The sequence below is a fragment of the Pelodiscus sinensis genome, chromosome 2 (assembly GCF_049634645.1).
Source record: "Pelodiscus sinensis isolate JC-2024 chromosome 2, ASM4963464v1, whole genome shotgun sequence".
Lineage (NCBI taxonomy): Eukaryota > Metazoa > Chordata > Testudines > Trionychidae > Pelodiscus > Pelodiscus sinensis.
Window position 1 is genome coordinate 43,900,797 of NC_134712.1, and position 27,245 is coordinate 43,928,041.

At 40.7% G+C, this 27,245-nt stretch overlaps 1 long non-coding RNA gene across 3 annotated transcripts in view; it reads left to right on the top strand.

Moving 5' to 3' along the window:
* The window catches only part of LOC112544022 (uncharacterized), a 212,651-nt gene that overhangs the window by 133,511 nt on the left and 51,895 nt on the right, over positions 1–27,245 (top strand). For all 3 annotated transcript variants that reach the window (XR_012901334.1, XR_012901335.1, XR_012901336.1), the window contains one exon: positions 17,107–17,180. This is a non-coding gene — a long non-coding RNA (uncharacterized LOC112544022). The remainder of the gene's footprint in view (positions 1–17,106; positions 17,181–27,245) is intronic.

Below are 27,245 nucleotides of genomic sequence, written 5' to 3' on the forward strand. Positions count from 1 at the left end.
AGCATCAAAGTGCATGGGGCTTGATAAGTGCTTGTTGACATGACTGTAAAGAGTAAGAAGCCTATGTCTGTGTGTGGAGGAGTTGATATTTGGAAGTGGTAACACAAATGAAGCCATGAGATAGGCCACAGAGCACAGGAAAGGGATCTATCAACTGGGTCTGAACAAGATTCAGATATGCATTTAATTTGAGTCCATTTTGTGTGTGTGTGTGTGTGTGGGCACGTGCTCACATACACTCTCACACACACATGAGCAATGTTCTTTCCTGGAACATCTTGGAGTTTGACACATCATTGGTCACTAGGCCATACGCAATACAAAGGCAGGTTTCTGAAGGCAGGGTAGGGGCTGTGGAAGGCTGGTATGCTCACAAAGCCCCAGAGCTACCTACCAATAGTATCCTTCTAGAATTCATTATACTTACCTTCTCTATGAGTTAAACAGGAATACATATTGCTGCTTTAAAGATGTGACCTGTGGAAGCATAAGGGACTATACATTTAGCCACACAGTTTTAGGAAGCCCAAATTATATCCAAAATAATCCATAATCAGTCCAGCAAGAAATAGAGGAACACCCAATGGTCTACATGTACTGTATGCTGTCTTAGAAACAGAGAAGATACAGAACTGACTGATTTTGATATAATAAGTGTTAATAAGCCCAAGTATGAGATTGTCATTAGAATTGCTCAGGAGACCCAATTAAAATATTCCGGTTTTCCAAAATTGAACTACAAGAAAGTAACACTGCTGAAGGTGGGGTAGAGGCTATATCTGCAGATTTAAGTGAAAAATGAAATTGCTCGTGACTATCAACACATGGGGAAACCAGCCAAGAATAAATACAATGGCAGCCAGACGAGAATTCGACCATAAGTTAATGGCAACAAATAATTCTTTAAAATATCAGTTATGGTGCACAAAGATCACAAAGCTCTAAAAAGCATTCATGTATATCCCCTGATCCCATACAGAGAATTAACTCCTGTTGGTTCTACCACAACTGCTGCTCTGCAGTCATGATGAAGGGAATATGGGAGTTGGGAGCAGAACAAAGGCTTTGTGATTTGCCTGAAGATAGCTCCCCACAGATCTTTGGCTTTCATTTCTTTGCAGGTCTACGGCCTCTGACTTCTCCCCAAACTTCCACTCTCACCCAAGGATCATATGAAATAAGGGCTGTCAAGCAATACAAAATGTTAATTGTGTGTGCCTCTCCTTTGAAATGCCACAGTGGCGTTTCAATTGGGCAGCGCTGCATGGAGCCAGGAATCAGCTGAAGTGCCCAGCTGATCCCTGGCTTTGCAACAGCAGAGACGGGGATCAGCTGGGGACTCCTGCTCCGCTTGCGCTGCCCCTTTGACGCACTGGAGTGGCACTTCAAAGAGGCAGCGCAGCATTAATGCCAGTGATTAATGTTACTCCTGTCCTGCGTAATTACAGGCGTTAACGCAGGTCTATTGACAGCCCTATATGAAATTGTCATAGATTTTACCTCATGACATTGCCAAAGCCAATATGGCTCCATATTATTAGCTCAATCCAGGTAGGTTAAAATGGTGTATAATGACACTTTTCTCCAAAACTGCTTCCCAGCAGTCAAATTTTTGTCCCCCCCCCCCCTCTTTTTTAGTATTTACTCTTGCATATATAAAATCTAATAGTCCAAACCCCAACTCATGGTTTCCCTCACTTCAAACACCCCACTCATAGCTCTGTCCAGTCAGTGCAGACCCAGAGTCCATAAGCACATCATCCTGATATCTCCACTTATTGAGCATGTGGCAATACCACCTATGTGCTGCTCCTGCTAGCTACTATTGCCAGCTGCCTGTTCCTGTAACCCGCTGCTCCCACTGGCCACCTGCTGCTTGCTCCTGCTGGCCACCTGCCACTGGCTGCCCACTGACCTCTTGTTCCTGCTAGCTCCCCTGCTGGTCCCCTGCCAACCCTGTGATGGGTTTGGCTCTTGGCCAAACTTAGTGATTCCAGCTCTTTCTGATGTCAGTTTCTCAGAGATTTCAGCTCTTGGCCCACCAGCCAAAAGATTCTAGCATCCACTGGAATATCATTTTAAAATAATAGAGAGACTCCTTATGGAGTCAGTTTTAGTTCTATCATTAGAACAGGGGATGGGGGAAGAGAAACAGGTTGAACCAGTGTTACAGCTCACGCCTGGAGGGCATGTAGCCTGCTGGTTCAGAGCTTTGCCCTTCCCCCCAATTGACTTCACTGAGTCTGGAAGAGAAAGTCTTGTTCATCCGAGATTCTTTACAAAGACAGTATCTCCCCTGCAAGCTCTGGTGGTCATATTTTACAATTCCTACATTTAGGGTTAACATGGTTTGTGACCCCACAACTGTCATATTAGTTACAATAGGCAAAATACCATTCTAACGATTGAATATCTATCAGGACTATAGCACTGTCTGAACTGTATTTACTTAATCACACCCAGGATTTATTTCCCATTCCAGCATGAACTATATTTACAGCAGTTGAATGCCTTACAGGGCTAAACAACTAAGTGAGCATAACCACACCCAGGATTCCTTTCCCATTCCAGTGGCTGCATTGGATGAATTGATTCAGACCCTGTTTACATAGCTATCCACAAAGGTATTTAGATTGCTAACTTCATGAATCATCTTACCAGTCTTATTATTGTTTCTTAAGTAAAGATCCAGAGTAACCACTGTTTATATTGTCCATTTAATAAATGCTGTTTTAAAAAAAACCTTAGTCCTGCATTCTGGGTTATATTTCCTCTAATAAATTGCCCCCTCTTTTGTCTTTGAACAATTCTTACTTCTCTCTTCTGGCATCCTCGGGACCTGACCAGTCCTAGATGAGGGATTTTGCCGGACCAGGGGAGGTCATTCTGGCTGCCTCTGCCCCTGGCACCTCTGTGCACAGGGATCCTGGCCCTGACAGGCAGTTTCACAGCCCCATTGCCAGGCTCTTGGCCCCACTGCTGGCCAGTTTCACTGCTAGGTTCCTGCCCCACCAGAGGGCAGCTCTGATGTTGGGTTCCAGCCCCACCACTGGCAGCCCACGACCCTGTCAGCCTACAGGGCTTCCAGCTGCCAGCCTTCCACTGGGACACTCCAGTCCTGGAATATCCGTGGTCCAGATATGTTAGACTTTCTGGGGAGTTCTAGACTTTCTGGAGAGATCACCTTGATAAATCTCGGTCTGATAAAAGAACTATGTCAATCAAAATTCTTGACGGCCTTATGGGCTTCTCTTATCCACACAGCTATTTCCCAGTCTATTTTCTCCAGCTGCTCTTTGTTAAACTGTCATTAATTTTCATTCAAACTGTTTCTCCTATGCCAGCCATAATGCTTATATAATTTCTTTATTAACATTTCCCCTCATCAGTACTGTTGCTATTTCTGTTCCTGCTTCATTTGTCTGAACCCTTGTCTCTCCATAGTTTGTTGCCAACTTCTTTAAAATCAATGGGGATACATAGGGGAGTGAGAGATGGGGAATTTGACCTTTGGTTATTTTCTGGGCCCAGTCATGTATCTGTTATTCCAATATTACCAAGCTACTCTTTGTAATTAAGCGTTCAGTTGAACTCTCTTATTTCATTTTACAATTATATTTTTCCATGTTACTATAGTACTAACTAGAACTGTTTTTGGAACCAAATATTTATGAGTTAATATTTATGAATATATTATTGTAATCAATTATTTGCCTGCAGAAAAAGTCACATACTATTCCTGATTTGGGGAATGTTTTAGATAGTTATAAATATTTCAGATATCAGACAGTGTTTTCAGAGTATAGAAGAGTTTTGAAGTGTTCACTACAAATATTATGGGAACAACAGTACCTTAGTTCTCTCCCCAGTATTGTTGTGAAGTTCTCACTGGTCATGGTATGCAGCACATATTTTTAATAATCGGTTCTGATTATTTAACACATCTAATACATAAATGCCTCAACACAAACTGCTATACTATTTCTCCTTTATTCGATAGAACTGAGCTCAACTTTCTATCTTAGTAGCCCATGATCCCAGGGAAAGATTCCACTATACACATAAAAACTGGTTAAGTCCTTTTTTCTTTTTTTTCTCATTTGAATCAGGGTGGCAAATATAATCTTTTTTTTCTGTGGTCACTGAAATTATACATTACCTAAGGGGAAGGTTACTATTCCCCTACTTATGATTCAAATTGTCAACAAATGATAACTAATGGTAGTTTTAATTGGTGCAATGACCATGATAAAGAAAATTGACACTGAAAATGACTGATCATTAATCAAGTTTATTTGTCTACAGTTATTCATCTCAATGGATGTCATTGTATACTGACAATTAGAATTGCAACATGGGCATAAATCACTCTCCCATTTTACCCTGTCCCCAGCATTTCTACAAGCTCATAAGGGAATACAAATAGCTTTGTTGCTACATGGCATATAACTATACTACATAATAATCTGTTCACTGCAGCTATTCTTCCACTGTTCTATTGTTCTATTTATCCTGTTATTATTACAGTACATTTTTCATCTGTGTAATATTCCTGGGGGACAGACTGTGTTGTTCACATTCCCAATTACATACAGTCCATAAATTAAAGCTGTTAAAAGCAATTGCCACAAACTTGGCATGATCAAGTATTCTTGTAGTTGAGAATTCACAAATGTTTGAGGTTAAGCATTTGTTCACTTTTTCTCCAATTCACTAAATTAAAAATAAATGCAAGGGAATAATAATAATAATAATTAATAAAAGCAGCAAATTGCGAGTTACAACAGGGTGAAGATCCGAGGGGGGTTGAGTATAATTGTCAAAAGTTACTTACTAAACCAATGCTTTTCTCTTCACTAACAAGAGAACAAGGTTAGAGAGTTAAGGTCCATTTAGTATTCTTAATACAGTCAGAGAATTCCCATTCACATTAATGCTTGGCTCAGAGAAATGTTTCCCATTAAGGGCTAGATTTGCTTGCACACATAGCCTTCAGCTGCATGACTGCCCACTTATCTCCATACAGATATTTGATTTGCTGGCACATATTTATTGGAATATATAACTTTGCTGTTGCTCCTGCCCTGGAGGATCTGTCCATCTGACTCTACTTTGCAAAGGAGAAAGAAACAATCTGTCCCAGGCTTTCCAGATTAAGGCCCACTTGCAAGTGTTCATGTGAACTCTATTACCAGATGGTGCCTTGTGGTTTGCTCACATAATGGCTCTCAACTTGCTCTAGCAGATTATTGCATAGATGTAGCTGCTGAGCATGAAGGCAGGACAGCCCAGTTCCTATGCTATACAAGTGTATACAGGCAGTCCCTGGGTTACGTACAAGATAGGGACTATAGGTTTGTTCTTAAGTTGAATTTGTATGTAAGTCGGAACTGGCTCCAGATTCAGCCGCTGCTGCTGAAACTGACCAGGGGCTGACTACAGGAAGCTGGAGGCAGAATTGCTCTGCCCTCAGCTTCCTGGAATCAGCCACTGATCAGTTTCAACAGCGGCTGAATCTTGAGCCTGGGACAGAACAGCTGGGCTGCCAGATAGGTCCCTTCAGGACCAACCCGGCAGCACCCCAGCTGCTCTACCCCAGGGTCCACAACAAAAGCCTGGTCTGCTGGGGGGGGGGTGCACTAGCTGCGCCCCCCCCCCCCCCCAGCAGACCAGAGGCACCGGGAGCAAAGCTGCAGCCAGAGCAAAGCCTCAGAGGCGCGACACCCCGCCGCTGCTGCCGCTTTGCTCCCGGTGCCTCTGGTCTGCTGGGGACCGTCTCCAGCAGACCAGGGACACCGGGAGCAAAGCTGCAGTGGCGGCGGACCCCTCCGCCTCCCCGGCTTTGCTCCAGGTGTCCCTGGTCTGCTGGAGACGATCCCCAGCAGACCAGGGGCACCCGGAGCAGCTTTTCTCGCCCCGGAGGTCGAGGTGGCGGGACCGCTGCGCTCTGGGCAGTCCTGCTGCCTGTGAGCTCTGGGGCGAGAAAGCCCCGTTCGTAAGTGCGGATCTGACGTAAGTCGGATCCGCGTAACTCTGGGACTGCCTGTACTTTATATCTATATCTATATAGGAAACTAATTAGATAGATATAGGTCGGTCTCTCTCTCTCTCTCTCACTCACACACACACACACACACACACACACACACACACACACACACACACACACACACAATAAATATAACTTTTGAAAAGTAATCATACTTTGTTTGCTACTTTAAATCAGGCAGTCATTTTAAACCTTATGTAAAACTCTGTGAAGGTGCTAAATCTAGATTATAACTAATAATCTACTCTACAAAATTGCATCTGAACAAAGGAGAGTATTTTCAAATGGCTACATTACAAATTATGATGATTTTGGTCTTTTTTCTTGCATTGTTAAATGAGAAATAATGAAAATAACATTTTTGTAAATTGCTGCAGGATTCTAAAGTTATACTTTGCAAGATACTTTTAATGACTTCCTTTATAAATCTTTGTGATCAGAGATCTTAAAAAAACAGAAGCTTTGAGAAATTATGCATGTGTATGCATATTCATATATATATCTGTCATACATATAGATAGAAATAGCACAATTATAATAAAGCTACAGGACCCTGGGCTTCTATCTCCATTGACATCCATTAATTCTAAGTGTATCCTTTTTAATACACACCTCAATATGACTCAAGTGTCGTGGTCTTCCAACAGCAGACGGAGTGAGTGGTGTACTTTATGTAATAGGCTCATAATTGGAATGTAAAACTGAACTGATTTTGTTGCACCTGCACAGAAAAGATAAAAATTGTTATGAATGGCTCAGATCTGGTTGCTAATTCCTGAGATAGCAATGTTAATTAGAGATTTGCTGGAAATGAAATATTGGCGCTTGTACAGTGTTAAGGTATTGTGACACATTCCCCTCTCCACAAATACAGACTCATTTCTTGAATTATCAGCCCAGCTTTAAAAGCAGGCTGTGACTATCTCCTCCACTGAGGATATCTTCACACAGCAGCAATTTCTAATTTGGAGGGGAGGGATTTCATTGACACAAAGGCCAGTTAGCCACCTGCTAGGCACTGAGAATCAATGGGAATTGGGTCCCTACCTCCCATTTGGCTCTTTGAAAAAATCTTCCCCTTAAAGTATTTTATTTCAAACCTCACCATTCTAAAAGTCAGAGTTGGGCGCAGTAAAGGCCTTATATGAATGTAATTTAAGTGCTATACCATAATTATTATAGGACTCACCAGCAGCCCCTCCCCCGCAAACTAGAAGAAATCCTGTTGTGTGCTATAACATCTGAGAGGGAACCTCCAAGGTTCCCTGATGGTGGCATTAGTAGAAGTCGGATCAGGCTGACAGGAATGAGGTCATGATGGTGGCTCAGGCTTAGGCACTCCCTTCCTTCATACATGAAGAAATCCATGAAGGAGCAGAAGTAAATGGCATCAGAAATCTATGAGGTGTACAGGGATTGCTACTTGTCTTGGGAGGGGAGAGTGACACTTGCCAGGAATTAATCCCCAGATTACATATCTGCCTGGGCAGGAGAGCCCATAGTCACACTGGGCCCCCAGGCAAGGTGGGAGGACCTGGTTCCATGGTCCTGGAATGGGCAATGCCAGGGGAATCCATCCCTCAGCATTGCCTGGAATGAGCCGTGACAGTCCCCAGCCCTTTGAGCCACCCTGAGTGGGTCAGTGGCTCCAGATACCACCACTACCACAGTAGTGGCTGTAGTGGCAAGGAGCCCTGAGTCCTTTAGAATTGTCGGGCCCTGAGACAGTTGCCCCCTTTGCCCACCTTGTCAGCAGGCCTGTGCCTGGGGTTAAAGGAAGATTGGGTATCAGAGAGAGACATAGACAGACCACCTTTAGCCATTCCTTCCCTCCTGACCCAGGCAGTGCTACACCAGCTTAATTTACTCTCTGCCCAAAGTGGCCCTTTGAAGAACAATAGGAGAGAAGAACTACAGAACTTCAACTCTCTCACCACCCCATTTTTTATACATAGACTTTATGCTTTCAAGTGGAGAAGTATTGCTTCTTAGAGGCAGCTAGTAATGGTGTTCAATTTTCCCAGATTACAGGGTGAGATCTTAAGCCTGTTCTGTTTTGTATTGTTAAGAGGAACCCCTAGATATTGAACTAGCCAGTGTTGTTGTCCATGCCACTTGATAGAAGGGCTATATCCTTACATTTACTTCATTGCAAATTTCTAGGACATGGCATTTGTGCAACAAGTCACAGCAAAAATAAACTATAGAAATTTTCAAGAAGAGTATTAGCAACTAGTTCAACCTCTGTTTTATAATTAGTTGAAATTTGGGCAATCACACTGTCAGCTAAGCATGGGCCACATATGCAAATCTAAAGTGTGAATTACCTTTTCAAAGAATGTCGAAAGGACTCACAATTTTAGTGAAAAGTCTGTTTTAACCTTAGCTATGGAGAGAATATACTTTTTTTCATAGCAGTGATTTGTTTACTGATTTAACCCTTTTCTTTTAAGGCCTGATCCTGACATTTTGAAGCTAATGACTAAGTTCCCATTGATTTTAATTGTGTAAGTATTAGGGCTTTAGTGTACAAGGATTGATTCTTAAAATTCAGTGCTGGTTTCTTGACTTTCCTATGTGAAAAAAAAAAAGATCATTTATCCCCGCTTTTAAAGAATAGAGATTAGATTCTGGTTCCCTGGAGGACAGATTTTAAATAGTTGTTTACTAATGCATTCTTTATAGTGTTATGCTGTGACATTTAGCCAGTATAATTTCTGATTGCCATCCAACTAAGGCTCATTGATTTGACAGGAAAGCCATTTCAAATCCTTTTTTGCAGTTAATCTGCATTTTTTGGTGGAGCACTTTTAGTGATATTCTATTAGTTTACATGGTTTGGAGAAATCATCTAGCTGAAATGTGATTTAGAGACCCTTATGCTTATTTTCTTTAAATTCTGGTATATCTTTATAGGTACATTTTGAAAGATGGGAATTCATTGTGTCATTGAAAAGATATTTCAATTTTATATGTATGAAGATAAATACCCCCCCCCCCATACATTAGTTCAAGTCCTGCACTAATAGCTTGAATTTTTTAACATGAAAACCAAATCTGTTTTTGAAACATTGAAATACAAAGATAGATCATGTACTGGCAGACTGCTACTTTTTCTGTCATACTCCAGAAGAGAAGAGGTTCATCATGGAAATTCTGAGAGAAACAATTTAATGGGCACTAACAGCTACTGTTGTAACAAATATATCCTACAACGTTTTACAGCAATTTCTATAACAACATTGCTACTATTTATGTTACCTGGTAACAGAATGATAAACATAATGTAGCTCTGTGTGTGTGTGTGTGTGTGTGTGTGTGTGTGTGAGAGAGAGAGAGAGAGAGAGAGAGAGAGAGAGAGAGAGAGAGAGAGAGAGTGTGTGTGTGTGTGAGAGAGAGAGAGAGAGAGAAACCATTCCATGTATGATTCCAGTGTAAGTTCCTGTGTTCAGTTGCTCAGAAACTTTTACTTTTTGGCTTGATATTTTACAGGTATGGTCTTCTGGAAATTTATGTATAAACTGTTTAGCCATTTTGGAGCATGAGGGGAATGAAAAGTAGTTTTCTGAAAATTAACCAAACCAAACCAAAACAAACCATGGCATCTTTTTCAAAGAAAATATTGCAATTTCTCACTGAAATGGCTGAAGGCAGGAAATGAAATCCAGGCAAGGAAGCAGCAGTTGTCAATTAACTTAGTCCCTTTGTGTTTTGTACAGTGCTTCTGAAGTGTGCAGAAGCTAAGTTCCTGTGAACTTTTTAAAGCTCTGGAGGAGAGGAGGTCTTCCCAGCATCGCCTGATGAGACAGGGAGCCCTTCTTTTACAGACCTGCTTTGTGCAGTATAGTTTTTTCCTCTGCTCAGAAAGACATTATATAGCTCTCAAGAGGTGGGATGTTGCAGCCAGTTGAAGCTTGGTAGGGGGAAAGAAGGAGCAGTGTAGAATGTATGGATGGTCTAGTGCAGCTGCTGGAGACAAAATAGTGGTGGCGGTAGTGGGATGGCTTGCAGTAAAAAATTCTTGTGGCGTTCCAAGCTTTGCAGACACGTGTTTACCTTTACCTGTGCAAGAATAGCACCATCTTCCTTATCTCTGAAGACTCCTGACTTATTAGGAAAGTGTAGAAGAGAGGAAGCTTAAAGTAGGGACATGGTTCTTCTTTTCCTTACCCTTCTGAATTATGGTCCATTCCAGCATTTTGCTCAAGCGAGGTTAACTGCAGAATCAAGGGGCAAGTCTGTACACTAGAGAAAGAATAGTGCGTCCTAGATCTGGGGAGAAACTGATACTAAGATAGTGGTATAAGGGAAAATCTCCAGATTATCATATCCCGGAACATGACAGAACAGCCCAACACAACATTATGTGGCTCAGCATTTGCAAACTCCAGAGGAAGGTGTCTTAAGGGTGTGTCTACACAGCACCCTAAACTTGAAATAAGTAATTTCAAATCTATTTTGAAATAGCTTATTTTGAAATTTGGCGCATGTACACAGTGCCAAATTTTGAAATAACATGCTCTTTCGAGCCATCCCTTATCCCTCGTGCAACAAAGTTTACCAGGATGGTGAAATAGTGCACCTGTTATTTCAAAAATATTTTGAAATAACCAGTGGCTACTGTAGACACAAGGTAGCTATTTTGGGATATCTTCAGTATTCTGAAATAGCTGTTCAGTGTAGACATACCCTAAGTCTGGGACAAAGAGAAGTGCCCATCTGTGTTTGGGTTTTGCAGCCACGAATCCCTTGCTTTCAGTTCAGCATCAATGATATTTTTGTTGAAGAAGTGGGGGCAGGAGAGACATGGGCCAGAAATGAGGCAGCAGTAGCCTCTCTCATAAATATTACCCCACTGGATAGAGCTGTCACCCAAGACGTGAAAAATAGGTACAATTCCTCCCTCCTCATAGTGTGGAAAAGAATTTGTACTTAGTTCTCCCGCATTCCTGGAGACTGACCTAACTACTGGCCTATAGAGTCATTTTCCATTCTCTGTAGCCCAATGCATATTTAGTTATCTGTTGTGACAGAGTGCAGGCTAAGCCAAAGCTCTGCCACTACAGCCTGGCTCAAAAGGCCAATTACAGCCAGTTGAGCAAGCCTATGCCTGAAGGGCTAATGGAAGCAGCTGTGGGCCTCATTAGCCAGAGGACTATATAAATCAGCCAGAGGGGACGTGGAGGGGGAGCTGGGTGCCTGCCTGTGAAGGAGAAGATAGCTGAGTTAGCAGTTGTGAAAAACCAAGCTCTGTAAATAGAAAATGGTGGGAAGTTGGCACAAGCAATAAGAAGACATAGGTGGTTGCATGAGAGAGGGTCTCCTGGTGATTTTGGCTGAAGAAGGGGTCCCAAGGCAGGGGGCCTGGGACAAGGACCTTGCCATGCTGTATACAGTAGAGCAGCTTCAACAGGACAGACTAAGTGAAAGCTACACTAGAATATCTCATAGTCCAGTGGCTGGAGCAATCACCTGAGAGATGGAAGATCCAACCTGAAACCCACTTTGTCATGCAGAGGAGAATGGAACTTGAATTTCTTACATTGCGAGTGAGTACCCTATCCACTGGGATGAAGGTTATAAGGAAGTGATAGAATTCCTTGTTTGAGGTTCTTGTTGAGCTTTGGCACTGAACTGCTGGTTAGTGTCAGGATATAGGCAGCTGTGTGCATAATCAATTGCTGAAATTCAGGTGCCAGGAACCTTTAAGCACCTCCAGGTTTAGATGGTAGGTCAGGAAGGGTTTTGTGAATGCTAGTGATGCCTAAATGTTGGCCTTTGTTGCCTAATGTAGCAGTTAAGTTCCTAAATCCTTTTGTGAATTCAGTCCTAATTTAATTTTCAATGTTCAGTTTTAAGAAGCCACATAACCATCAACTACTTGTAAAGACCAGGAATTTAACAGGGCTCAAAAAAGACCTAGAAACATTCATGGAGAATAGATCCATCAATGGCTACTAGCTAGGTGGGGCGGGGTGGTATCCCTTGCTTCTGTTTGTCACAGGCTGTGAATGGGTGACAGAGAGGGATCACTGGATGATTCCCTGTTCTGTTCATTCCCTCTGGGGCATCTGGTGTTGGCCACTGTCAGAAGACAGGATACTGGGCTAGATGGACCTTTGGTCTGACCCACTATGGCTGTTCTTATATTCTTTTAGAAGTGGTGCCAGTGTAAAATCACATCGGGCTGTCTGTTGTCAGATGCTGTAAGCAGTGGTCCCCAACACTGTTGTCAGATGCTGTAAGCAGTGCGCCCGCCAAGTGCTCGGGGCTGGCTTTGCCCCAGGCATGTGGTACATGCATCGTGCCGGAGCTGGCCTGGGCGCATGGTAAGCGCTGGCCCCAGGAGCGCCCCAAATTGGCCGCTTGTGCCCTGGGCGCGCGGTGCTTGGAGGGCGGGCGGGGGGGCCCCGCCCCCGAGCACGTGGCTGGGGGGGCCTTGCCCCCGGGCTCCCGGCAGGCAAACGGCCATGCCCCCTGGTGCCCGGCAGCCTCTAAAGGTTCGGGACCACTGCTGTAAGATATAGATACTAAAATATTGGATTGCAATAGCTGCTGGATAGCTGAACTTAGATGAATGTAAAAGGCTGTTTCGGAAAACTAGAGGTGGAATTCCAAACCAAGAACAGTAGAGCTTTACAACAGTAGAAAATATGCTGTACTTTGATTTCAAGCTTCAGGCGTCACAACAGTACTAATAGTTACAAGATCAATGGAAAAGAATTGTCGGACAAGAACTATGAGCAGGGAAAAGTCAGTTTGCCATCCATTTAAAGCGGACCATACCTTTGTAGTCTTTAAAGGTGCAGTAGTTAGTGATATCTGATTTTTTCAATGGAGAATTGAAGAGCTGCAGTTTGTAAACCCATAATTGGCATTTCTATCTTGAGGCATTTGTCCATATAGGGAAAAATTTAAAAAATTGTCCTTTGTACTTCTGTAGCTCACAACAGCTATCAAATGCATCATTGTTGTTCAAACAAAAAATGTGATTATATTTTAAAGGTTTACATTTTAGGTTAATAAACATGATAGTGTTGGTCTAATGTGTTTAGACTTCTGCAAGGCATTTGACTTGGCACTCCATGACCTTTTTGATTAAAAACTAGAATGATTTTAAATCAACGTGGCATACATTAAATGGATTACAAGCTGGCTAAGTCTCTGAATATAATTGTAAATATGGAATGATTATCATGTGGGTGTATCGGACAGGAAACTACATTATTTAACACTTTTGTCAGAGTTCTGGAAAAACCCCCAAAACATTTCAATGACAATCAGCAGGTGACACAAGTTGAGGCAATGGTAAATGATAAAGATGGCAGGTCACTCAGAGAAAGAACTCTCCATCATTTGGTAAGCAAGAAAATAATTTGCATATTAATATGGCTAAGTGTAGATGTATAAATCTAAGAACAAAAAATAGAGCGCTGCCCCCCCATTCTGTGGGTACAGCAACACTGAGAAACAGCAACACTGAGAAGCTTTGGAGGTCATGGTGGATAATCAGCTGAACAGGATATCCTAGTATGCAGCTATGGCCAAAAGAGCTAATGTGATCCTTGGATGCATAAAGGGAGAATCTTGAGTAAAAGCAGCAAGGTTTGCTTTACCCCTGTATTTGGCACTGTGTGACTGTTGGAATATTGTGTACAGTTCTAGTGTCCACTATTCAAAAGGGATGCTGACAATTTGGAGAGAATCCACAGAATGACTGAAGGATCAGACAGCATGCCTGATAATGAAAGACTTATGGAGCTCAATTGATTAGTTTAGCAAAGAGGAGGTTAAGGAGCAACTTGATTAGTCTAAAGAACCCATAACCTTTCTCTGCTAGATTAAATATTGGGTAATTACATGATTCAGTGGCTGAAAGTTGAAGATAGACACATTCAGCCGGAAATAAGATGTAATTTTTAAACAACATTTAGATCAAGATTTTGTGTGTGGGTGTGGGTGTATGGATGTTCTGGGGATTATTTTTGGAGATGTTCTATGGCTATGTTATGCAAAAGGTTAGAGGAGATGATCACAATGGTTCCTTCTAGTCTTGGAATCTATGGAAATGACTTTTGGTTTTTTTGCAGTGGTTTGATGAAAATTCTTCTGATCATGTTTGCACTATATGAGCCTGACTCTCCTCTGCCTCATAACAAAATCACCACATGAAGCACTATTTAGCCCAAGGCAGTAGAGAATAAGACCCTCTATTGGTTGTCTTTTTAGATAAAAGGAACTATTTCCTAAAGACCATGTCCATATTAGCAATCTCACAGCAGCACAGCTGTATCAATGCAGCTGCTCTGCTGTAAGATCATTTGCGTAGCTGTTCTTTGTCAATGGGAGAGAGCTCTCCTGTCAACTTAATACAACCAACTCAATGAGCAGGAGTTGCTATACTGGCAGCTCCTGCAGACATAGCACTGTGCACCATGCCGCTTATGCCATTGGGGCAGGGTTTATTTTTTTTTCAGATCCCTGAGCAACATAGGATTTGCTGGCATAATTGGTAGTGGAGACATGGCCTCTCTTTATTTTTATAACAAACAAAAAGCCTGTTGCCAGAGATAGAACTTACTGATAGGATCCTACAACTATTTTTTTTATTTATTTCCATCTTTGTGTAATGCCAACAGACCCTGGTTATCTGCTGGTGGAATTGAACCTAGGACCTCTGGAGCTTAGTGCATGAGCTTCTACTGCATGAGATAAAAGCCAGATGCTTGTTAGCTAAGGCTGTAGAGCAGACTCATTGTCTCTAAGTAGTCTCAAAATGCTACCAGAGAGGCCACTAAACCACACCCAGAAGATGTGTGGATTCCATTGGCGAACTACAACAGAGAACCCATCCAATGCACTGGTTGCTGTTGATAGTGATTTAAAATTCACTAATTAATCAAACAATTCATTATACTCATTCAAATAAAACCCCAGGTTCTCGTGGATTCCCTTTAAGTTTTTGTGTAGGGCAGAATATAGGAAGTGTTCAGATTTTTCCATTAACTGCTGTGCCAATAGCCATCCTGTGACTTCTTCATTATCATGTATGCTTGGCTAAGTGGATGAAGCAGGCCAGCCACAAACTTAAGGGAAATTAAGAACATAAGAACGGTCATAATGGGTCAGACCAATGGTCCATCAAGCCCAGTATCCTGTCTGCTGACAGTGGCAATACCAGATGCCCCAGAGAGAGAACACAATAGGGAATCCTCATGTGATCCCTCCCCTGTCACTCCCTTCCAGACAAACAGAGGCTATGGACACCATTCCTATCCATGCTGACTAATAGATGCATGGAGGTTAGGTCCATCAATGACTGTTTAACAGGGTTCAAAAAAGAGCTGAAGTCCTAGCCTTCACTACATCCTCTGGTAAGGAGTTATCATAGAATACTAGGACTGGAAGGGACCTTGAGAGGTCATTGAGTCCAGTCCCCTGCCTTCATGGCAGGACCAGATACTGTCTAGACCATCCCTGATAGACATTTATCTATTCTACTCTTAAATATCTCCAGAGATGGGGATTCCACAACCTCCCTGGGAAATTTATTCCGGTGTTTGACCACCCTGACAGTTAGGAACTTTTTCCTAATGTCCAACCTAAACCTCCTTTGCTGGGGAGTTCCAGAGGTTGACAGTGAAGAAAAACTTCCTTTTGTTTGTTTAAAACCCAGTGCCTATTAAGGTAATTAAAGGTCCTTTTGGAGAAGGGAAAAGATGTGGAAGGACTTCAAGTATCATGTACAGATCATGAGTGTGGGCCTGGTAAAAGCTTTTACATGGAACTATTCATGTCCTGTGCTTATGTGAAACAAAATTAGTATCCTCCATCTAGCAATCAATGCAGGGAAAAAAAAATGAAACTAAGAAACAGCAATAGTTTCAGTTCATTATTCAGTGGCATGAGGTGGGCATTGCAAAAGGACATCACATTTTTCAAATTAGTGCTATTTTTTGCTTTTTGCTAGTGTTACAGGTTAGCCAGCCTTCTCTAAATAAGTAAACACTAGAGCCGTGGTCACCAACCAGTAGATCGCGATCTACTGGTAGATCTCAGGGGCTCTAAGAGTAGCTCTTGAGCCCTCTCCGAACTGCGCACCTGCGCAGTACATTTACATTAGATTTCCTCATGTAATGTAGGCGGGGCTTCAAGGAAGGGGCGGGGCAGTAGATCTTCGCCTGTTCTGAGATTTAAAAAGTGATCTTGGGTGTAAAAAGGTTGGAGACCACTGCACTAGAGTGTGTTTATTTATTTTGGCATGTTGAAAGTGGGCTCATCTGTAGCTCTCAGCATATATACCCAGAAATTAGCATATATAACCTGCGGGTTATACACATTTTTACAATCCCCCCCCTCTCCCGTGTGGTATACATGTCCGTGGGGTATACAAGTTTATTTTTGCTCACAAGCAGCTCCCCCACCTGGAGGAGGGTGGGTTGTGCCTGGCTGCAGCTGCCGGGGCCTGGGTGTGAGTGTGGTGCAAGTGGTGATTGGATGAATGCAGGACTCATAGGCTATACACATCCGTGGGTATAGGGTAAGGGTTTTTTTACACAAAAAAGAACTGCAGGTTATACATGGGTGCGTGTTTTATTTGCTAAACTATGGTATACAACCTTTAATTAGTTACATTCATAGTAATGGTCTAATTCATCCATTCTAGAACTTTCCAGCTAATCACTCTCTCAGCCCAATCTAACAAACACCAGGGCGAACAGAGGAACAATGTAGTATGATGTGAATGTCACAAAATTCCAGCTCTGGAAGACTGGTTGGGGGGAAGGCAGTTCCAGTGTGAAGGAATACCTACTGAAAACACCCTTTTCTTCAGCTCCCTCTTGTTAGCTCAAGACCTGGTATCCTACAGAGAGGCAGCCTCTGAGGTACTCAGGCTTTTGTTCTGCATTTCTTAGGATGTGCGATAAAAGGATGCTTTCTTGCTGGCTTGAACTTGTATACAATAGACTAATTCAAAGGTCAATACCATGCTTAAAAGTATTTTCAAACTCCATTTTACTATAAATAACTATGTGGAGCATCTCCTTTTATTTCAGGAAATCTACTTTGTGCGCATTAAGTGGATTATGAAGTACATAAAAGAAATGGAGAGTCAAGTGTTTTCGAGCTTGTGAGTAATACTTTATGAACTCAAACACAACCATCCTTGCAGAGTACATACCTCCAAAATCCCCATAGAGAAATAGTGCCCCATTCTCTTGTGGATGATATGCAAGTTGTTTTTTTTTAACCATGTAAGAAGTATAAATATATGTATAAGACATGATGCTTGCTACCTTTTTTCCTTCTGGTGAGTTTCCCTCAGTAATCTAGTGCACCCCTTTTACTATGTCTCCATTTCTGTTCCTCGGCAAGTTGTATAAAAGTGATAAGCATTAGTGGTATGGAAAAGTAAATAACTCTTCTGTATTCACTCTTTCCCACAATACAAGAATTAGAGGTCACCCGTTTATAGGTAGCAGGTTTAAATCAAACAGAAGAAAGTACTTCACACAGCACACACTCAACCTGTGGAACTCGAGGGGATTTTGTGAAATCCAAGACTGACAGCTTTAAAGAGCTAGATAAATTCATGGAGGACAGAGCCATTTTGAAGCAGAAAGTAGAAATGTTTTAGTTCAAAATGTTCAAAAAAGTTTCAAAATGAAAAGTCAAAACTGTTTCAAGATGGATGAAATGAACCATTTAGATGTGTCAACATTTTTTTGTTCCCAATTTCCTTTTGTGATCCAAACTGTTCACTAAGTTCATCTAAAATTCACACACAGTTTTGGTGCTTTATTTTTTTGCGAATTGCCAAAATTAGAATTTTTTTTGTTAGCTGTAACTGTAGAACAAAAATGTAGGAAAAAATATAGCTCCAATAGCAGGGAAATAAATGAACAGAGAATCAAAACAGACATTGCTGGCCCTGTGCAGAGGTCAACAAAGCAACACATGAGGAGACGAAACATAATGAGTTGTGAAGGGTTTAGAAACGGAGTTTTAAACTTAATACAAAGTTTAATGTGGAATCAATACAGTGATTCAAAGATGGGTGTTACCTGGTTCAATTAACAGCCAAGGAAGATAACAAATAGCAACCAGGGATGGTAGCGACTGTAGAGAAGGAAAATTCTGTGCCTGGATTGGCATTTTCGTCATTGGGACATAACGTAAGGGACAGATTTTTCAATGTTGTAAGAAGATAAAATAGTGAGGTTCGGATGTGTTCTAGAAGTGAGCAGAGAATGAGAGGGGATAGGAAAAGACAACTACCCAAGTCATGAGCTTGGAGGATGGAAGAAAAGAGTGTTTAGGAGGAAAGAAACTGATCACTTGAAACTCCAAAACACAGTCACCAATCCACTCACTAATTCTAAAGCCACACAAAAATCCACTGAAAGTCACATTTTTATGTACACAAACAATTTAGCAGGTTTGCCACAAATGCTTTTCTAATGCAAACATTGAAATTGTGCCATATGAATGAAAAAGACAGGAAAAACACAATTCTCTTCTTGATCAGTTTAACAGAATGTATTGAGAATTTGAAAGGCTATTCTGTTTTGTAACACAAGTATTTGCAGAAAATTTAATATATGAATATTATTTCAATCTTAGTATCACAACAGCGTGGAGCCCTTCTGTATGGGCAGACCCTTACACCTGAGTAGATTAGTTTACAGGATCAGATATTTAGTCTCAAGTATGCATAAATTCAAAGATATTTCAGTTAACACCTGACTTAATGAAGTTTGGATCAGGAGCATTTTTATTACAAGTAAAAGATGAAGAAAAGTAGATTTCACTTTTTTTCCAATTGCACATTGTATTTATCTGAGGTGTAGTTTTTATAAATAATTATCAGACTGCATCAACCTTTTAGCTTTAATGGGTTTTCATTACATAATGATGTTTTGATGCCCCTAGGACACCTCTGCCATTATTCTGGGTTACTTTGCAACCTATCAAATATGTAGTAAAGATATCCAAGAGCAACCTCTGAGCTGTGGAGAATTTAGAGCATTATTTTCTACTTCAGAATAACGATGTTACCAGGATGAACAGTTTAGTTCAGATTTATGTCTGCTCCTGTGGTTAAAGCATGTTACACAAGCAACCCCAGGAAACTTGTACTAAACTTCACCTCTGCTTTTTCTTCCTTCCTTATATTTCCATGTAAATTGATCATTCAGGGAATATATTAACCAGTTGTCTTTGTTTTCTGAACATGATTTAAAAATATAATAGGTGGTATAGATCCTGTTTAAACACTACATAAGATAATCCCATAAATAACATTAGTAACTGTAATAGTTTCCACTGAACCTGCCCCATGAAATGAGATTTTTGTCATTTAATTTCAATGGGAACAAGATGGAGCCCTATGGGGCCTTGATAGCTATTACAGAAAGAAAGGTATGTAAGAAAAAGCATATTTAAAGAGATCCAGACTTACTAAGTTATTGCACTGAGCAATTCAGGCCCACTGGAAAAAACTAGTTTTGATTTTTGGTGTAAACTTGAAAATTGAACTTTATTCATGGAAAACTTTGTAAAGGCACATAAGGCAGGGGGTTGCGGCATCAAATATGCAATGTTGCAAGACTTCTGGCCAATATGTTCATATAGCTCATATATACTCTGTTCGCAGAATATAATCTGAGCCTGGGGCTATACCTCCTTCTGTTTTTCCTCCATCATTTCCTCTTCCTCCTGCAGAGTGATCATAGAATCACTGAGGTTGTTTAAGGAATCTCAGAATGACACCCTCTCCAGGAATTAAACCAAATGCCTACTTGCCTTTGTTAGCTCCAGAAAATGAAGTGGGGAAATGAGGAAATATAGTGAGGTTTGTGAGTGCAAGCTCCTCACTATGTGCAGATGGCAACTAGTACAAATTCTGGACTGAACAATGTTGGCCTTCATGACTGCTTGTCCTTTGTATGGTTGTCCATGAATTCCATGCAAGATGCATTTTATAGCTATACCAGTGCTTCATTTTGTGGGCATAATTCACTTATTCCACTGCTGCAATTACATTTGAAAATGTTGGGTGAATGCAAATTACACTCATACTTGGTATTAAGGGCACAAAATCTTGGAAAGTTTCACGTATTATGACAATATTCATTCAGTTTTGGATATATAATCAACTGACATAGGCAATGCAACTATGCCAATTAACTCAGCTCAGGCTCTGGGCTTTGATGTCCTATAATGCAAAATGGCTATGTTATGTCTGGTGCCAGGCCCCTATATGTGGCTTGATAGTTGATGAAATACCGAGAGGTCCAAAGGTTCTGTTGAATGGTCTAATATTAGTCTGGTTATAAAACACTCTGTCTGAAAATGGTGAAGTCAAAGAATAAATAAAAAAAGACACATACTCTATCTAGACAGTGAAATCTTTTAAAACCTAAACCTCACTGCAGTAAAGCAGTGAGTCATGTTTTTATTAACCCTCCCCACACAGAAATAATAGAACAATAGTTGGCAATATATCAGCTGTATCTTTTGATAGCCCCTTTTTAAATCTTCTAACATGCAGTAAGAAATACTGCATATTAAACTCCCCATTGCATTTTTGAATAGTTTGCTTTAAAGGAAGAGAATAATTTACCATTTTACTGCTGCTTGCATGAGCGTTGGATGGGTAATTTAATTCTATATTCATTTTAGTTGGAACTACATAGGGAACGTCTGCAACAATTCCTAACAATAACTACATTTCAAAGCTATTCCACTGTAGTATCTAGAGTGTCAGAACTAAATCAAAGCTTGAAAAGAAACAAACACATGTACCAGGCTTTACATGAGAAATTAAATTCAAATCTTAATTGGGAACATGGAAATTTATCAGAAAGGAGGTTTGAACTACTCAGTATGTTTACTGTAATGTAATAGCACCTAACTTAAACATTTTTGTTTTGTTTTGTGGTACATATAGTTACCATGTAATGGTGTGAGTGCATGTGTATACTTCTGTGCATGTGCTCAATTAGCTGCATGGATAATGGATTTTTCAGTTTGATGGTCAAATGGCAAAAAATTAAGATAAACCAGACAAATTTTTATTTCCCCGGGGGGGGGGGGGGGGGGGAGCTGGGACTAGTAATTTTGAATTGAACAAAATATTTGTTTATATTTGGGACATTTTTACATTTTAAAATTAAAAGCAGGGGACATTTGGAAATGCTATTAATTAAATAAAGTAGCGCTGCAACACCACCCACTTGTACCTTATGGTCCCATGAGTCGAGATGCCAAAAATCCAGGTTCAAGTCTCTATTCTGGTCCAAAGCTATAATTTGAATTTGGAGTCACGCTGTCAGTAAGTGACCTAGCCACTGGGTTATAGACCATGCTGAGTTAAAGTCCTCATTCTTTTGCTGGAACTGTTCCATTTTGAATAAATAAATTAAATATTCATCATAGCAGCTACATTAACTTAGGGCTTCCAAATCTAAGGGGATGGCCCTACCCAGTAGGCAATAGACAGACACTCTGTGTGGCTCAATGGTGCTTCCTCCAATTTTGTGAATGGCTCCTAACTCCTCCTGTGAACATAATCCAAAATTTTCTTTTAGCCGAAACTACTTGGCACATTTGGGAATAGATTTAACCAACCCCAAACTGCATTATTTTGGCAAATAAACTGTTCACCCCCCAAAATTGCTGAGCTCTACATATACATATTCCTCTATTCTTAACAATGACACTTACATGAAAAGGATGGCTATGATTCAAGAAGTCTAGACTTGATGACCTCTCAAGGTCACTTCCAGTTCTAGTATTCTATGATTTGAGTCCTCATGTGGTCAACCACTGGGGAAGCAAAGAGACATTCATTTCCTAGAATTTGTGACTCCAGATTGGACACATGGAACATAATCTCTTTAGTAGAGACTACATATGGTGAGCTGGAAAGAGTGTTTGATTTCTCAGCACTGCAATACAATTCTCCAGAACCCAATGAGCATCAAGACACAGCTATCTCCCCTTCTATAGGTTTTACTGTGGAAAGAGAACACTTGCTTTGAATATAGCAAAAGTGAATAGCCAGGGAGTTCTCTCAATATGCAATCAGAGAAGAGGGACTGGCAGTGTAGAGGCATAAAGATCCTAGTTGTCCAGATTCTCCAGAAAATTCAAGCCTTAACTACAATGATTACCAGTCAGAATCATAACGCAGAAAGCCTACCGCTCTAGCTGTCCTACAGTCCTTTCCAAACACTGTGGTAATTCTGGGATTCCCCTTCAACAAAAAAAATCTCTGCATATTCCCATTTCCTTCATGAGGGGTTAATATGGTAAGGGTATTCACATTCCATTGACCTTCATTAATCTCTCTGGATTAATCTCTTGTCTTGGGACATGCAGCATAAAGTGGCTGGTCACTACCTCTTTACCTTATCTATCTAGCCAATAATCACTAACCCCAAATGTATATCATTGACACTACTTTGAAGGAGGAGAAGCATGCAGCTGCAGATATCACTCTCCTTCCTGGTGCTTCCCTTGACCATTTCCTTACACGTTTGCTCCCCTCTATCCTGTGTAAGTAGAGACATGCCAGTGCATATCTTTGTCTTTGGTGGCTGAATCTCTTATTTAGGCTGGTGTAAGTGAGGATTAATTCATAATTTAAATAATTGAAATGACACCATCATAAAACCTATGTGAGATGACAATCCACTCCTAAGTGTGCTCACTTAACACAGTCAAACTCCAAAAATGCTTTAGGGGCAGGAACTATCTGGAATGGTAGTTTTACACATTGGAGGGACCCTTCCTCACCCCAGGTTGCATTTCAGTATAAGCTGTCTAAATAATTAACTTCTGTCAGGCCCAACTAACCCAGAAAGTGGAAAAAAAATCTTAGTAACATTAGCTCATTTTTAAGACTCTGAAATGTATCCTATTATATAAGGAAGAACTCATATATATTTTCTCCACCTTTTAAATAAGTGAGGAAAAGGCACAAGGAGTTTTCACGTCTCTTATTGTTTAGTCAGCTAGAAATGAAAGGTTATCACCTATAAAGGGAGAAAATGACAAATTCAGAAGTATCCACTTTCAATGTTGACATGACGTTTTTAGTATAAATCTGGTCTAGCCAATTTCTAAAGAGCTATTTTGGTGTGTTCTAATAACTTACTCTTTGGTCGTAATTTAGGTTTTCAAGTCACTTCAAACTGTTTACTAACATCATGTTTCATCAGATGACTCTGTTTAACAAGAATATCTGACTTACAGTATGATGAATTCCATCATTACTGGCAAATCAAAGTAAAGAAATCTGCATCAGAGTCTGCACTCAGTTCTACGAGTGTCACTAGTGAGAATGGAGTTACTGGCGTAAAGGAAATACAGGACTGTAAGTGAAATCAGACCTTTGGCCTTTTTATTTTTAAATATTAGTTATAAAGAAACACATTTGATTGGTTGCTAAAATAAAATAGTTCATATTTGGTGACCTTTGCCCCAAACCTATTGTGGGAAATTAATAATATACAGTAGAGCATTTACATATCTCTGTTAAGATTTCCTAAACTATCAACCTCTCTTAGAAACTGCAAATGTATTTGCCTGTCAGGCTAGATGCTCTCTGCCACTAGCCAGTACAAATCTAAACCGAATAAAGGCTGATTAAACCATTTCTTGTGAATAAAAATCAGACTAGAAGATTAACAATAGAGCAGCAGAATTGGATTTTTTCCAAAAACAAGCAAACTTGTGTATAGCTGGCAAGAGACTCATTACTTTAAGAGGCCACATTTTCAAAAGCACTATCTAATTTTGGATGCTTCAGGTTTAGGGCTCCCAGTATGAAACATCTTTGGCCTGATTTTCAAGTGCTCCACCCTGAAGCTTCCAGTAACTACAAATGGAACTGTGATGATCATTACCTGTGCCATAGTTTTAATCTAGCAATTAAGGCGCCAATAGTGTCGAAGCTATGGTGACACAGCCTTCAGTGTGGACTGTAGAAAACCGCTGGAAACCCTGAATATATATTGCATTTGTAGTCTGAACTGAAGCCCATACTGCTGTGGCTTCACTGCTATTTTTAACTGCTGGGTAGTCTACAGGTAGAGTAGATATGGGTACCTGAGTTTCAGTCAAACATTTGACTTCAGTGTCACCCTTCTGCAAGAGGGAGTCAACAGCAACAAGAAATGGGTTCAGTACCTATAGGTTCCTCTTAACTGTACAAAAGAGAGCCACCTTGAGCCTCCATCCACAGATATGGGAAAACTCACCACCTTAGCGTGCTCCTAAGAAGCAATACTTCCCTACTTGCAAGCACCAAGTGTGTACAATAAGAGAAATTTTAATAAAAGGGAAAGGGAATCAAGCATTGGTTTGGGGAAACTCCACAAACACATTCAAAAGTATGTGATCATAAGCAAAAATCACTGGTCAGTGTCATTTGCCTCTGTTTCCTACCTTGAAGTTCCGACAAATGAATAAATCATTTCCTTCACCCTGAGTTGCACCCCACTCATGGTTAGCTGTCCTTAGCTAGCCCAGAATTCAGAAGTGAGGTTTGCACGGTTCATCTCTCACCCCAGAAAAAGGGGAGGGCAATTGAGAATTGTTTCTGTGGTCATGGTGTGCCTCTGCAACTGGCCATTTGCCACTGCTTTTCTCTACAGCCATTGCTATTGCTTTCTGCAGCTGATGCTCTTTGCCACTTCAGCAATACCATGTTCTGAGGTTCCATCCCTTAATCCAGGTCTTGATTGTTTTCAGCTCTTAGGCCATCTAGACCCAGCAGCTTGGCTTAAGTTATGCAACTCTAGCTATGTAGAATATGCAGCTGGAGTTGGCTTACCTTAAGCCGACCTTGGCAGTGTCCCCACAGCGGGAGGCTGAGGGGAGCAAATGATCCTGTCGGCTTCCCTTGCTCCTCACAAAAGGAGGAATACTGGATGCCGGTGGGGACATCTTCCGAGTTTGATGTAGCGAGTCTTAGTAGACTCACTAAACTGAACTCTGGAAGATTAATTGGGGGCAGCAGCGATCTTCCTTTTAGTGTAGACAAGGCTTTCGGTAGTTCACCTGCTAGCACTGCTACTTGGAGATTAAAGTCTGTCAGCATTTTGTTATTAGAGGTTATGACTGAATCTTAAAGAATTCACTCTAGAAAGTGATTTGGCATACATCTCAGCCCAGACTATCTTTCTCAACAATCAAAATTGGTTTAAAGCAATCCTCTTAAATGTTAACAAAGGACAAGTGTTTTCAGACTGGCTTCACTCAAATGTGGAGTCAGTTTTAGCTTGGTATTTTTAGTGCTCATTTTCACCATTGCAGTCTATGAATCACAGAACAATACTGTCTAAGTGGTGCTTCCCTCTCCTTGCTTGGTGATGCAGCATGGATGTGGATTGACATAAGGTGATGAAAGTGTGGAATGCATTGTGGAAGCTGCTCAATGCAGCAGCTGTTCTTTATTAGTGCATCATCTCTCTACTCTCTCTGCAGGGATTTCCCGAAGTAACATGGTCACCATCTGTATTAATTATGGCATTACCTCTTCCCTTGAATGGCATTCCTGTGCTTGGAGGAGGTACCTCTGAACAATGATGCAGGCAGGAGAATCTTTTTGCAGCAGAGAAGATCCAGTACAAATAGTCCTGGCCTCTGGCATAGCCTCTAGGATTTCAGACCACATTCTTGCTCACTTCCCCAGAAAGAATTTCTGCCATACTTACAGAATAATAAAGGCGAAAGCTAGGTATGCAGGTGAGAGGCAGAGTGGAGGGCAAGCTAGGATCATCCCCTCACCCTCTTTTATTTATTTGGTATGGAAAAGCAAGTAAATTCTTCTTATAAATATACTTTTTTTAATCAGAATAATAGTCAGGAGCCAATTATCATGCAAACTCCAGGGAAAAATCAATTAAGGTAGTGTAACTGAACCAGTTTTTTTTCTGGAAGGGCCCCAGAGCTATAGATATTTGTTTTAAAAATGACACCTACTATTGCTGGCAGATGTATGACAGTTACCTGCCAGAGATACTACTTATATTTCATACAAAACTAGTAAAATATTTTAAGTTATTTAAAACAAACAACTCTTGAAATAAGGAAGCATTAGCATAGGTAAGAATCATATTGTAGTTTGTCATGAAATATTCAAGAGCTATTCCACCTTGGAAAGATTACATTAACTGTTTACTTTTCTGATCTAACTAGACTTCATAGTAAGTCTGAATCTTATTATTCTGGATTTCTTTCTAACTAAAGACTAAGAAATAGCTTTTATTCTGGTTTCCCTCTATGAATCAAACTGTCTCTGAACTGTGAAGAAAGTCATTCAAGTTAGAATTCAGCTTTGTGGCTGTCCCAGTCTCTGCCATAAATCTCTTGATATGAGCACTCAGCACCTTGAGAAAGTTTGGATCCAGCTTTGGAACTGACTAAAAGTCCACTGAAATCTGTGGATTGACCCCTTGATGTCAATGGGAGCATAAATCAATGCCTGTCCTCTTACAGGATAAAATCACTTGGGTGCAATAGAAAATCTCATGAATAGTCATACTGAACAGTCCCATCAACTTGACCCATTTGAATATTTTCCTGGATCAGAACTTCTAACTTTTTCCATTGGGAAAAACAATCCCTATCCCGTCAACGGAATTCAAAAGAAAATGTGAAATGATACTGTTGGGGTCTCCTCTCATCTATTCTGGTCATTCATATACAAGGAATGAATGAAGTCCTATTTGTCCAAGGATGCAAGTGGTGAACATAAAGTGGGTTGTTTTTCATTGGGTTGATGTGCTAATGCTACTTGGAGAAATAAAAGCTCTTCATGATTACATTTTCAAAATCTTCTTTCATCTTTGGGAACCTTCTATCTTTAAATCATTTTCCTAATTGGTAGCCTATTTTAGAACTTTCTTGCATGTTCTAGTTCTTTTGGCTGCCTCCAACTACATGTATCCCATTTTCCTAAATGCTTTTCCTTCTACTGCGGCAGCTTAACTATCACAGGTTCTGATACTTGAGTTGCATTCTACAGTTGGTATTTTGCAATATGGCCATCTTAATCAGAACTGACTTACTATAGTCTAACCTACCAACATGATGAAACTCTTAGCCACAGTAGTTTTGCTCTACTTTGACAGTCTGATAAATTCTCTCGACTGTATTCTACAAACCATTCATTTTCCCATGA